The 14,657-nt window shown below is 37.3% G+C and overlaps 1 pseudogene; it reads right to left on the reverse strand.

The window, feature by feature from the left end:
• Positions 1-2,020: 2,020 nt before the first annotated feature.
• On the reverse strand, positions 2,021-3,444 carry LOC101709040 (protein disulfide-isomerase TMX3 pseudogene; annotated as a pseudogene).
• Positions 3,445-14,657: the final 11,213 nt, after the last annotated feature.

Consider the following 14,657-nt stretch of genomic DNA (forward strand, 5'->3'; position numbering starts at 1 on the left):
ATATAGATTTAATGCAATTCCAATTGAGATCCCAGCAGCATACTTCATAGACCTTGAGAAAACAATCCAAAAATTCATTTGGAACAAGAAGAGACCCAGAATAGCAAATGCAATTCTAGGTAACAGAGACATGGCAGGGGGTATCACAATCCCCAACCTGCAACTATACTACAAAGGTACTGTGATAAAAACAGCATGGAACTGGCAAAGGAACAGACCTGAGGACCAATGGAACAGATTAGAAGATGCAGAAACAACTCCAGACACACTCAGCCATCTCATCTTCGATAAAGGAGCCCAACACCCTCACTGGAGGAAAGATAGCCTCTTTAATAAATGGTGCTGGAAAAATTGGGCTTCAACTTGCCAAAGATTAAGACTAGACCTATATATCTCTCCAGGCACTAAACTAAAATCAAAATGGATTAAAGATCTAAATATTAAAATAGAAACTCTGAACCAGTTGGAACAGAGGTTAGGTAGAATTCTTGAAGACATCAGTGTAGGAAAAGATCTTATGAACAAAACCTCAGTTGCCCATGAACTAGCACAAACAATCAACAAGTGGGATCTCTTCTTATTAAAAGGCTTCTGCACAGCAAGAGAAACCACCAGCAGTGTGAAGAAACAACCCACAATGTGGGAAAAAAATCTTCACTTGTACTTCCTCAGACAAAGGTCTACTATCTCGAATCTATAAAGAACTTAAAAAGATCAGACCTCCCAAATTTAAAGACCCAATCCAAAAATGGGCATCTGAAATGAACAGACATTTCTCAGACAAAGAAGTAGAAATAGCAAATAAATACATGAAAAAATGTTCAACATCACTGGTCATTGGAGAGATGCAAATGAAAACAAAGCTGAGATTCCACCTCACTCCAGAAAGAATGGCTGCTATCATGAAATCAACCAATAACAAATGCTGGTGGGGCTGTGGGGAAAGAGGAACCCTGCTCCATTGCTGGTGAGAGTGTAGACTGGTTCAAGCACTGTGGAAATCAGTATGGAGATACCTCAAAGAACTAGGACTGGAAGTCCCATTTGACCCCACTATTCCACTGCTGGGGATCTTGCCCAAAGAATTAAAAGAATCATACCACAGTGATATATGTGCACCCATGTTCATAGAAGGACAGTTTGTGATAGCTAAAACTTGGAAACAGCCCAAATGCCCATCAACTGGAGACTGGATCAAGAAAAATTTTTTTTTTATAAAATGGAGTACTACTCAGCCATAAAAAGTGAGAAATTAGAGACATTTATAGCTCAGTGGATGCACATTGAGGCAATACTCTTAAGTGAAATAAATAGGACACACATGAATAAATACCAAATAGTTTCTCTGGTGTGAGAAACTGAAAGTGTAAATAAGGACTAAATGTATAATAGGTAATGGGAAATAGGAAGAAAAGGGGCAAAGAGGAAGGAATTGGGAGGTATAGGGGAAAGGATAGAAGGGAGTGGGATTAATATGAGAAAATGGGAAAATAGGAATAGAACCTTTATAAATAGGGAGAAATGGAGGAGTTGAAGGGAGGGCTGGGCAAGGGTGAAAAATAAGAACCAAGAGAGACTATGTAAATGTACAAATTTCCAATGAAGAATGTCATTATATTGTATACCTAAAATGTACCAATGATTAGAATGAATAATTGATAATGCAAAATAGGAAGAAAAAGTCCAAAGCTAGGGGTAGTGGGAGGGGCAGGGTAAAGGAAAGAAGGGAAAGGAAAAATGCTGAGAAATGGAAAAAATGGAAATAAAGTCTTTGTAAATAGGGAAGGGTAGAGGGTGTGAAGGGAGGGCTAGGAATGGGGAAAGAATAAGAACCAAGATGCATCATGTAAAGGTTCAATTCCCAATGAGAAATGTAATTGTGTTGTATACCTACAATGTACCAATAAATGAATTTAATAAAGTGCAAAAAAATTAAACCTAGTTATAAGCAGGTGAACTGCAAAAAAAAAACCAAAAACAAATAACATGTTCTCTTCTGTAAAGGTTATAATTAAATCTCTCAAATTCAATAAATAGGCTCTTCAATAATTTGAAACCCTATCAAATATTTTATACTTGTAAAGTCTCAATCTGTCTTCTTTTCTAATACATCCTTGGGCTCTTGCACTGTAGGCACTAGAGATCCTCCTCCACTTGGCTCCTGTTGCTCTTTTCTCTCTTCTATCTGTTCTTGACCTTCCATTTCACTTTTAGATACTACTTCATATCACTTTTCTATGTAATCTCCATCAGTGTCAGCTGTGTAGATTCTATAGCACATGATACTGATGACACCCAATGGCAAACCAAAGAGAAAGCAGCCCATAAGTGGTGAGCTCTTGAATGTAGACACAACAGTAGATTTGGCATCAAATACTATTCTTTTCAATCTCTGCAAAATGCTATCTCCTCCTTGGGCTTCTACTGTGCCATCCAAAATGTTATTAATGAATTAGACCATGTGTTTGGGATATTTGTCTAGCAAATAATATTGTTGGTTTGAAGTATTCAGTACAACCACAGTTGGAACTGTCAATTCATCCATCAGCAAGGTATTTATGTAGTCATTTCCAGCCATATGGCCAAACTGAAAATCCCTATGAAAGTGGTCTCTGTAATCTTTAGCAGCTTCTTGAATAATTGACTTTAATCTGGTATATTCAATGGATGTATTTTTCTCATCAATAACTGTGATAGCCACCAGCTTTTCTGTCTCCAAGTTCCTATAAGAGGAAGCCATCCATAGTAAGATAGTTCTGAAACCTTTCCCTACTGATCCATGTTGACAGATCACCATCTTCATACTCATCATAAACAAAGTAAGTTTCATCTTTGAAAACAAGCATGGCAGGCATCTCTTTAAGTGTCACATACTCAGGTACGACTTCTTCTAAGGCAGAAAAGAAGTATGTATATACAATCAATTCTGAAGCAGCATCTCTGTATTTCTCTTTCAATGGTGATTCTCCACCTATGTAAACAAAAAATACATGATATCCCTTCTGTACATGTTCCAATATTTGCTGGCTTGGAAGTGGCAGAATTAAAGCCCCAGATACTCTATGAGCAAACTCAATAATATCATCTTTAGTTAGTGGTCCTCTGTAATTATATGCCAAGTCCCCCTTTAACTGGAATAGGAGGTAGCATCCATCTTTCCAACTTTCACTGGAGAACCAATGTTCTTCATCTCAAGACCAACTTCATTCCAGATTGGTTCCAGTTTTTTACAATGGCCATACCATGAGCATAAAAATCTACAAGCCAAATGTCATCTTTTTGATTGTCTTTAAACCTAAAAAAAGAAAATGATTCATCTAAATCTTCTACAAATCCTTTACAGAAAGCCATATCAAGTAAAAGAACTGTGGCACAGAGCCTGACGGCCCGGCTCCACCTACCTGCCATGCTGGCCATGGAAAGCTGCATCAGCAGAAAGGTCAAGTGGAGAGAACGCACCCACAGCCCGCCCGGAAAGGAAAGCGGGCCCAGGCAGAGTGGAAGGAATGCTCCGCTCTGAGGCCGGGGGCGGAGCAGGCCAGCCTCTGTTCACCTCCCAAGACTCTGCCTTGCTTTTTCTACACTGGAGCCAGCTGACTGTGGACTGAACCCTCTAAATCTAGGAGACAAACTAAGCCTCTTTTCTCTTTAGTTGTAGGTGTCAGGTATTTTGCCCAAATGATGGGAAAATCACTGGTACAAAAAATTGATAGCAGAGATGTTGAGTCTTTGCTGTGACTATAATTGGTCATGTGATTCAGAAGCCTTTGGAACTGGTTTGTTGGAGGAGTTTGGAAAAATTTGAAGATGTGACTGGGCTGGAGAAACATTAAAATGCTGTAAGCACACACACAAAAAAATGTTGTAAGCACAGCCTGATGGTCAATTCTGGTCAGAGCTCAGAAGACCAGAATGCTGGTAGGAATGTGAAGAGTAAACATTTATGAAGTTTCAGATTAGAGCAAACTCTATTGGAAACTGGACTAGGGTGCCTTGAGTGTTTCATTCTAGCAAGAGATTTTTTTTACATTTTATGTCCTAAGATCAGCATATCCAGGAAGAAACAACAGTTCACCAGCAATGCTACTCCCCAGAAAAGCACATGGTTATAGTAAAGTGCAAAAACAGCATGAGATTTTACTCTGAAAATAATTCAATTCACATGGGAGAATATAGAGTTAGGGAAGAAATCCAGTGCACCACTTGTCATACTTGAGAATGCTTAATTAGGAGCCATTTAGGGAAGGGGTCAATTGTTTAAGACTGAACTACAGAGCAACTAAAGAACAACTTTACTACACACAGTGACTGGGTAGGAGATGACCACAAGAGATAGATATGTAGAGGGGGTGGTCTTGACAGAGATTCCCTGAGAAGTTTAAACTCAGGCTGGAAAAGACACAGGTGTCCTGCCCCTGAACTTCAGAATACATTATGTTCATGAGTAGCTTTTGGAGGGGTACTGGGTAAGAAAGTGCTGGCATTAAGTCCAGCAGATGCTAGAATCGCTCCCCCCTCCATCCCTCTGCCTACATCCAAAAAAGATCTCAGTGTGAGGTAGGATGAAGGAAATGAAGATATGCAGAAAGGAAATGAGGAAAATTGAAATGTTAAAATTATACTTTGTTTTTGAGACAGGGTCTCACTATGTTGTCCAGGCTGGTCTTAAAATCACTATATAGCCCAGGATGGCCTCAAACTCTTGGTGATCCTCCTTAGTCTCCCTAGTACTCAGATTACAGGCATGTTGCAGCACACATAGCTTAAAATTGTACTTTTTTATTCATTAAGTTTATTGGTACATTTTAGGTATTATAATATGATGACATTCATCATTGGGAATTGTACCTTTACGTGGTATGTCTTGGTTCTTATTTTTTCCTCATTCCTCTGCCCTCCTTTCAACCTTTCCCCCCTCCCTATTTACAAAGGCTTTGTCTCCATTTTTCCTTTTGTCATATTTATTCCTCTCCCTTCTTCCTTTCCCCTACTCCTCCCAATTCCCTTTCCCCTTTTGACCCTTTCCTCCTATTTCACATTATCTATTATACATTTTGATCCTCATTTACACTTTCTGTTTCTTAAACCAGAGAAACAATTTAGAATTCACAGATGTGTGCCCTATTTATTTCACTTAAGAGTATTACCTCAAAGAACTTAAAATAATCAGACCTCCCAAATTTAAAAACCCAATCCAAAAATGGGCATCTGAAATGAACAGACATTTCTCAGACAAAAGAAGTAGAAATAGCAAATAAACATATGAAAAAAATGTTCAACATCACTGGTCATTTGAGAGATGCACATGAAAGCAATGCTGAGATTTCACCTCACTCCAGAAAGAATGGCTGCTATCAAGAAATCAATGAAAAAAAATTCTGGTGGGATTGTTGGGGAAAAGGAACTCTTCTCCACTGTTGGTGGGATTGTAGACTGTTACATCCACTGTGGAGTAGAAGCCTCATTTGACCCAGCTATTCCCCTTCTGGATATCTTCCCCAAAGAGTTAAAAGAATCATACCACAGAGATATATGTGCACCCATGTACATAGTGGCACAGCTTGTAATAGCTAATACTTGGAAGCAGCCCAATTGCCCATCAACTGAAGATTGGGTAAAGAAGATATGGGTTTTTAAAAATAAAATGGAGTACTACTCATCCATAAAGAAGGAGAACCTAGAGACATTTATAGCTAAATAGATGAACATTAAAATTGTAGTTTTAAGAAAAATTACAGCATCTAGACACAAATGTCACTTAACCATTTTTTCTTTCCAGGAAATGCAGCCAAAACTAAATTCCAAAGGGTTTAAAGGTACAATAAGCTTATCAGTTGGCCTTTGGACATGCACTTTCACCTGTACATTACACTTTCTCCCATAGACCTCCACCCTCAAGGAAAAAGCATTAATGGGAAGGATATCTTAACTTCAAATGGATATAAATGGTTTGCATTCTAACATAGCCCATGACTAATGAGATGGTAAGTGTACAAATCCTAGATTACCCATTTTGAAGATACCCCCAATTCCTATAAATATACTCAGTATCAGATCATAGAGCAACATCTCTTTTTGAGAGCCTGCACTCTATTACTTTGAGGGAGTAATTTAAATTTCTACCTAATAAATCCCTTTATGCATCTTACTGCTGCATCTTGAGAATTCTTTTTATGTTGGGAGTCAACTAACCTGCAATGTACTTCTACAGTAGGGTGGGTTTAGAAAACTCTTAGGAACCTGTCTGGTGACAAATGGTCTGTTTTCTTTCCCCATCTACCAATGTGATCAGGGATATGCCTGAACATGGATGATTGCCACAACTGTGGTGTGCAGGCAGAGGCCTCTGCAGTGAAGGTGAAACACCTCACAAACTTAGATACCATAAACTAGTCAGAGAATGCCGTTACATGGAGCACATACGGAGTGTCATAGAAATTTGGACCAGTTGGAGTTAATATAGGCCTAGGGTGGAAATCATTTACTGACCACATCCAGCAGGAAAGGTGGGGCAAGACTCAGTGTTCACACACAAAAGCATGAGTGTGGAAACAAAATACATCTTAGTAGTAAGTCACTATTCCTCTTCCATATCTGGTGGATGGCAGTAGTGCAAACCTTGAAAAGAAACCACTCATTCAAAAATGTGGAGAACTTTTTTCTATATTTGGACCTATTTCTCATTTTATTCATTAGTTTTATGGGGGCTTGAAGGGTTTTTTCCCCCATTTTTTTCTTATTTTTCTTTCTTTTGCTCTCTTTTTATTTTCTTTAATCTTTTGTTTGTTCTTTTTAAAAAAATTTTTTTTTGGTACCAAGAATTGAACTCGGGTCCTTACGCTTGCACAGCAGGCAGTGAAACCACTGAGCTAAATCACTGGCCCTCTTTTGTTTGTTCTTTACCTTACATTGATGTAATTCTATTTATTTTCATTTGCCCCTTAATAGGATACATTATCTCACCTCTCTCTTCTTCACTTTTTGCTTTATGTTTTAAATTTTACTTACTTTTTCATTTTCCAACCCCTACAAATTTACTAAAATTACTATTAAGCTTTATTAATCTTGAGATATTTAGTTGACTATGCCATTATTTTTGAATTCTTTTCTATTGTCAATGGTGGTATAGTTGTTGCATGAGATACATATTTAGCATATGCCAATATTTGATTTGTTGCTAATATTCTTGCCGTTGCTGTGGTGGCATAGTCATTGCTATTGATTTTTACTGTATGCCAATACTGTGATTCTCAGTTGTTGAACTGAATTTGTTCCAAGTTCATGTTCAAACACCAAAAAGTTCAACAACTGAACATGTTTTTCGTATGAAAAATAATGGAAAACTAAATAATTGGTTCTGAGATTCAAATATTGCATTTATAAATTCATTTTTCCAGGACTTTAACAAATTTCACAATGATTTCTGTCTTTAAATCTATCATGGTTCTTTATTGGTGGTATCACTATCTGGAGCCATGGCTACCATATTTTTTGCAAATAAAGCAGAAATGAAGCACAGTGATGAATGTTTTAACACACTAACACAAGGACTGTGGGTTGTCTGGGTGAGAGAGGCACTTAGACTGAAACATCTGCCCTTCGTGTCCATGGTGAAATGCAACATGTGACAGGTTTTTCACATCAGATTTACAGTTTGACTATCAAGCAAAGTTACAAACACGAAGCAGATTTTTTTTTCAAACTTTGCTGTTCAAGTAGTGGAAAGTTCAATCTTAGATCCTTTTGAAAACCAAAATATTACTGTATGTGGTTTGTCTTTGTGTCACTATCAATATTGCAGTTCATTTCTGGAAAAGTGGAAGTTAGACAAATCATATTGAACCCTCCCCTTTCCAAATTAATGGAAGTGTGTCTGGCACTATTGCAGATGCCCAGGATGGCCCCCAGACCACCACGTGCTGTTCAGGGATCTGAATCCCCACAGCAGAGGCGCCCAGGGCGATAAATGCCATTGCTATGAGCTCCAGAAGATAGAGCAGCAGTGAACAACAGAGAGAGAGGGGCTCTCTGAGGACCCTTGATGAAAATTGAAGCCCACAGGGAAAGTGAAGAAAGTCTCTGCAATAAAGGTGCACTGGACAACCAGGGTTGGTAAGTTGGTGGGATCAGCACCTCCTACCAGAAGCTGGACTCACTTTAGGGAAAGGACATCCAGAATCTTCAGTAGTACCTTTTTTTCCCCATTAACTTTACATTTTAGGTATAAAATACAGTTACATTCATCATTGGGATCTTGTACCATCATATGAGTCTCTTGGTTCTTATTTTTTTCCCCTTCCCCTGCCCTCCCTTCACCCCCTCCACCCTTCCCTACTTGCAAAGACCTTCTTTCCATTTTTTTCCTCTTCTCATATTTTTTCCTTTCCCTTTTTTCCCTTCCCCTACCCCTCCCAATTCCCCTACTCTTTTAGACCTTTCCTTCCTGTTACACAATATCCGTTATACATTTTTTAAATTACAATATTAAGATCTAGGAGACATTACCACAGATTTTACAGAATTTAAAAGGATATAGAAAGCATATTACAAAAATCTTTTTTGAAATAAATTTGACAACTTCTAAGAAGTAACTTGGAAGACAAATTAATGAAACTAACTCTGGAGGAAATATAAAATTTGAATAGCACCTATTAAAGAAAGTATATTCCTAGCTTGAAAACCTACCTATATGACAACAGCAGGCTCATAAACATTTAAACTGATAAATTATATCAAACACTTAAAGCAGAAAAAAGAAGGAACACTTCTCCCCTCATTTTAGGAAATCAACATTGTGCTAATACTAAAACTGGATAAAGTTAATAGAAGAAAAAAGTATGAACATAGATAGAAATTTATTTAACAAAACAAACTCTTAGAAGTCAGATCTGGCAGGATGTAGAAAGTGGTTTTATTATAGGGATGGCACTGTTGGTTCAGCACTGGAAGATCCACCCCCCAAAATAATCATTTTAACAGAGGAAAGGCAAAAGCCATATGATCCTGTCACTAGTTGGAGAAAAAGTATTGGACTAAATTCTACAGCTGTTCATGGTAAAAGCTATCAGGAGAGTAGAAGTAGAACAGAACCTTCTCAACAGATTAAAGACATGTACTCCATACGTCCAGCGAGAACACCTTATATGAATGGAGAAGACACAATGCTTTCTCCTTAAGGTGGGGAACAAGGGCAGATATGCTTACTCTTCATCTGTCCATTAAACTTTGAAACCTAGTCCCCACCAAAATAGTCTGGCAATAAAATGACACAACTAGGATAGCATTGGCATGGCAGAAGCAAAATCTTTATATGTAGATGAAATGATCATCTACAGAGAAAATACTAAGAAATCTCTAGGGGCCCCTAGAACTTGTATTTGAATTTAGCAGGATTAGAAAACACAAGGTATATATAACAAATCAGGTCTGTGTATACTTGCTATAAATGAAGAACTGGATATTGAAATTTAAAAGTTATGTAGGAGTACAAAGGACCCAGAAAAGTTAAAAACAAAAACAGAAACAAAAACAAAAACAGTGTTGGAAGACATTTAGTACCTAATTTTAAGACTTCTTCTAAAGCTACAGTAATCAAGGCAGTGTTGGTGTAAGGAAAGACATATAGATCATTGGAATAAAATAGAGAATTTAGAAATAGAACCACACATATATGGTCCACTGAGTTTTGAAAGATTATTTAACATTAGCATTTTATAGAATATAAACTCAATTCAAGAGCTGAGGAAGAGATAGTGTTTTCAGCAAATGGCACTAGAACACCTGCTATCTGTATATAAAAAATCAACCTCAACCCTTTTTTTCCATACATGAAAATAACTTGAAGGGATCTATGAACCTAAACAAGAAAGCCTAAAAGTATAAAACTTGAAGAAGAAATTATAAGGGAAAATATTTATGAATTCAGGGTAGGCAAGAACTACCTAGGATACAAAAAACATGATGTATAAAAGGAAAAAATTGATAAATGAGATTCCACCAAAATTGAGAACTTTAAATGACATCATTAAAATGAAAAGTAGTCCTTAAACAGACCATATTTACAATGCATATAAGCTATGACCAGAATATATAAAGAACTCTTACAGCTCATTAATAGACAACCCAGTTAAAAAGTAGACATAATAAGATGATGAGTAGCCAGTATAGCACAAGAAAAGGTGTGCAACTCTAGAGTCAGAAAAATACTAATCAGTACAAAACCAAGATTGAATTATACACTCATTAGGGAGATGAAGTCAAAAGTTTTAAAAGCCTTGTCATGACTTTTTCTTTTTGTTGGATTCTCCCCCTTTGCATTTAATTTGTCACACCCAATGGATTCATTCTGCTGGGTTTCCTGGGGTTTTGATCCTCATTGTCTTTTCCCTAGGGTATTGTCCAAAATTTTTTGGAGTGCTGGTTTGGTATTCATGAAGATCCTGAGGTGCTCTTTATCATGAGAGCATCTTATTTCTCCATCAATTTTAAAAGATAGTTTTGCAGGGTACATCAATCTGGGTTGGAGGCTGTTTTCCTTTAGGGCTTGAAATACATCACTCCAACCTCTTCTTGCCTTGAGGGTTTGCATTGAGAAGTCTGCTGTGATTCTGATGGGCTTTCCTTTGTATGTGATTTGTTTCTTTTCTCTCACTGCTTGTAGAATTTTGTTCTTCTGTTGAATTTCTGGAATCCTAACTATTATATGCCTATGTGTAGATTTTTTTTTTATTAAGGCTAGCTGGAGTCCTATATGCCTCACTTATCTGTATGTCCAGTTCTTTCCCCCTCCTTGGGAAGTTTTCTGCCACCACTTCTGTGAACAGTTTTTTTATGTCATCTGCACTCTCTCCGGTTTCTTCATTGACTCCAATCAGTCTTATGTTATTTTTCTTTGCATCATCTAGCAGCTGCTGGATTGATTTCTCGTGTTCCCTTACAATTTTAAAGCAATTTTTCTTTTCCTGGTCACTAATTGCAATCTTATCTTCTATATGTGAAATTCTATCCTCACATTTGTTCATTCTGCTGTGCAGACTTTTGATGGAGTTTTTAATCTCTTGGAAATCTGTTTGTATTTGTTTTATGGATTCCATTTGTTTCCTATGTTGGGATTCCATCATGTTCCTCAGATCCTCTATTTTTTAATCTGTGTCCTCTCTTGATTTATTAATTGTATCTTGCACCATGAGCAAAATCTTTGCTGTTATCTGAGTAATTATTTCTGATTTCATTTTTCCCAGATCCTCTTTTGTTGCCAGTTCAGAGAGTCCAGGTGGTTGAGTATCAGAGTGTTCCATCTTGTTTCCCTTTGGTGTTGCTGTAGGTGATCTGAAAGTCTGTTTTTGAGGTTTGTTTATGTGTCTTCTCAATTCCACGGTGGAGGGGGGGCGTGCTTCTGGTGCCCACGCGGCTCACCTTCTCTGCCCTAGGAGCTTGGGATGGTGGTGGTGGGGGCTTCCTTCTGAGTGCTAGGACCAGCTCACCTTCTCTGTCCTAGGAGCCTGCAATGGCAGTGGGGGAGCTTCCTTTCTGGCTGCAGTAGAATCTTGCAGTGTTCAATCTGGCAGGTCAGGGAGTACAACTTGGGCCTTGCAGCCAGAAGTGAGCCTGAATCTCAGTGGACTATGGCTGGCTTGCTGAGACTAATCAACTGAGATCTGCACACTGCCACCCACATTGTCTACCATGACAGCAGAGACATCCTGAAGGATTCCCTTTTTTTAATTATTATTTTTTTCAGATTTTTTTCTCTCCCTTCTTCATTTCTCTCCTTTCTTGTTCCTGTTCCTGTCCTATTTTGGATTATTTTCTTCTTTTCCTTCTCTCCATTTTCCTTATTTTTATAGGAAAGTGAACATAGTTTGTAGCTTCCTTGGTGCTGTTAATTTGTTCTCTTGTTGTTGTTGTTTCTTCCTTCTGTCTTTTCTTCTTCTCTTGACCAGTTTCCCAAAGTTTGCATGATCTTTCTGTGTCCTCTGCCTCACTTCTAACATTTCTCTCTCCTTCTATCTCTCTATTCCTCCCTCCCCAACTCCTTCTAAGTTCTCATCATGAAGGGAAAGTTTGGTATATTGAAGGGCTTATTTACTGCAATCATATTTTGGGCTGGTCCTCGATTTTGATCTTGTTCATGTGGTTAAAGGTGACAGATTAATAGCTACCACAATTTGCCATTTCCTAAGCTGTGTTTGATGCTGATTGTATAAGTTGGTTCAAGGTGTTGTGATTTTTCTAATCACTTGTCCTTTAAGGTATATTGAAACCAAGATTGCCTAAGAGTCATTACAGTCTCAAAACCTAAAGATCTGCCATACCTGGAAGACACCTCTGAGAAGTAATCATTTCTTAAGGGTTCTAAATACTAGCAAAAAAGATACAATAACCAATATAGAGGTATCAACCCAGGAATTAAACTAAAAACATTAACAAAAAAAATAGAAAAGAGAAGACACCTAAACAAGGCACAAACCCAGACTTCCAGCTCACCAAAGGCAAATCCTAGGAGCAATGAAGTGAAAAAAAATCTGATAATCAACCACATGGACAGCCTGAACTGATAACATGGGAAGTAACAAAACAGAAAAACGAGGCTCTAGAAAAATTCAAAACAGAAATAATGTCCCACATAACTACAGAGATAGTGAGCAGAATAAAAGACATGATTAGAGACTCTAGAACAAAAACGAATAAAAAAAATAGATGAACTGAGGAACATGATGAAAGCCATGAATTTCCACATTGGAAAAAAATGGAATCTATGAAACAAATTCAGATATCCAGAAAATCTGTTTTTTTAGTAAAATGGGAGTACTACTCAGTGATAAAGAATGAGAAACTAGAGACATTTATAGCTAAATGCAGGCACACTGAGGTGATACTCTTAAGTGAAATAAATAGGACACCCATGTGTAAATACTGAATAGTTTCTCAGATGTGAGAAACTGAAAGTGTGAATAAGAATCAAAATGTATAATAGATAATATGAAATAGGAAGAAAAGGTCCAAAGGAGAAAGAGAAGGGGAAGGCGAGAGGGAGGGAAAAGGAAAGAAGGGAAAGGAATAAATATGACAAAAGCAAGAAATGGAAAAATAGTCTCTGTAAATAAGGAGGGGTGGAGGTGTTGAAGGGAGGGCAGGGGAATGGGGAAAAAATAACCAAGACATACCATGTAATGGTACAAATTACCAATGGTGATTATCACCATATTGTATACCTAAAATGTACCAATAAACTTAATGAGTAGAAAAAAAAACTCCATTGAAAATATTCACAGCAGAATGAACCAATGTGAAGACAGAATATCAGAGATAGAAGACAGGATTGTGGTTAGTGTCCATGAAAAAAAAGTTTTAAAAAATAGTAAGGGACCATGAGAAATTGATCCTACAGCTGCTAGATGATGCAAAGAATAACATAAGAGTGAAAGGAGTCAATGAAAAGCAGAAGAAAGTACAAATGACATAAAAAAAATCCATTCATAGAAGTAATGGCAGAAAACTTTCCAAGCAGAAGAAAAGAATTTGACATACAGATAAGTGAGGCATATAGGACTCCAACTATCCATGATAAAAAAAAATCTACACCTATATATATAATAGTCTGGATCCCCAAAACCCAACAGAAGAACAAAATATTACAAGCAGTTAGAGAAAAGAAACAAATCACATACAAAAGAAAGTCCATCAGAATAACAGCAGACTTTTCAACACAAACCTTGAAATCAAGGAGAGCCTGGAGTGAAGTATATCAAGCCCTAAAAGCAAACAAACTTCAACCTAGATTGATGTATCCTGCAAAACTATCTTTCAAAATCAACAGGGAAATAAGATACTTCCATGGTAAAGAACACCTGAGAAACTTCATGAATACCAAACCAGCATTCCAAACTGTTCTAAACAATATCCTAGAAAAAGACAATGAGGGTCCCAATTCCATGAGGCCCAACAGAGCAAAGCCATCAGGAAATGCAAGAAATGAAATGGAAAGGGGGAAAATAAAAAGTAAAAGAGCCAACAACAAAAAATATCATGACAAGGATAAGTCAATACATATCAGTTACAACCATCAATGTTAATGACCTCAATTCACAAATCAAAAGAAATAGACTGACAGAATGGATTAAGAAGCAAGATCCAACAATATGCTGCATGCAAGAAACACACTTAATTCAAAAAGAAATTCATAGCCTGAAAGTAAAAGGATGGAAAACAATTCTCCATGCAACAGGAACCTGGAAAAAAGCAGGGGTAGCAATCTTATTTGCAGACAAAGTAGATTTCAAACCAAAACTAATTAAGAGAGACAAAAAAGGCCACTACATCCTTGTAAAGGGAACAATCCAAGAGGAAGAGATGACGTTCATAAATATATATGCACCAAATACTAGTGCACCCAACTATATAAAACATATCTTAATGGACATGAAAGACCAAATAAGTACCAATACAATTGTAATGGGGGACCTCAATACCCCACTATCACAAGTAGACTGATCCTCTAGACAAAAAATTCAATGATGAAATACTAGAAGTAAACCAAACTTTTGAACAAATAGACTTAATAGATGTCTACTGAGTGTTCCACCTCATAATATTAGAATACACATTCTTCTCAGCTGCACAAATGTCATTCTACAAAATAGACCACATGATATCTC

Source organism: Heterocephalus glaber, unplaced genomic scaffold (genome assembly GCF_053883595.1).
Source record: "Heterocephalus glaber isolate CG9 unplaced genomic scaffold, H.glaber_assembly_v1.0 deba00000936, whole genome shotgun sequence".
Taxonomy (NCBI): Eukaryota; Metazoa; Chordata; class Mammalia; order Rodentia; family Bathyergidae; genus Heterocephalus; species Heterocephalus glaber.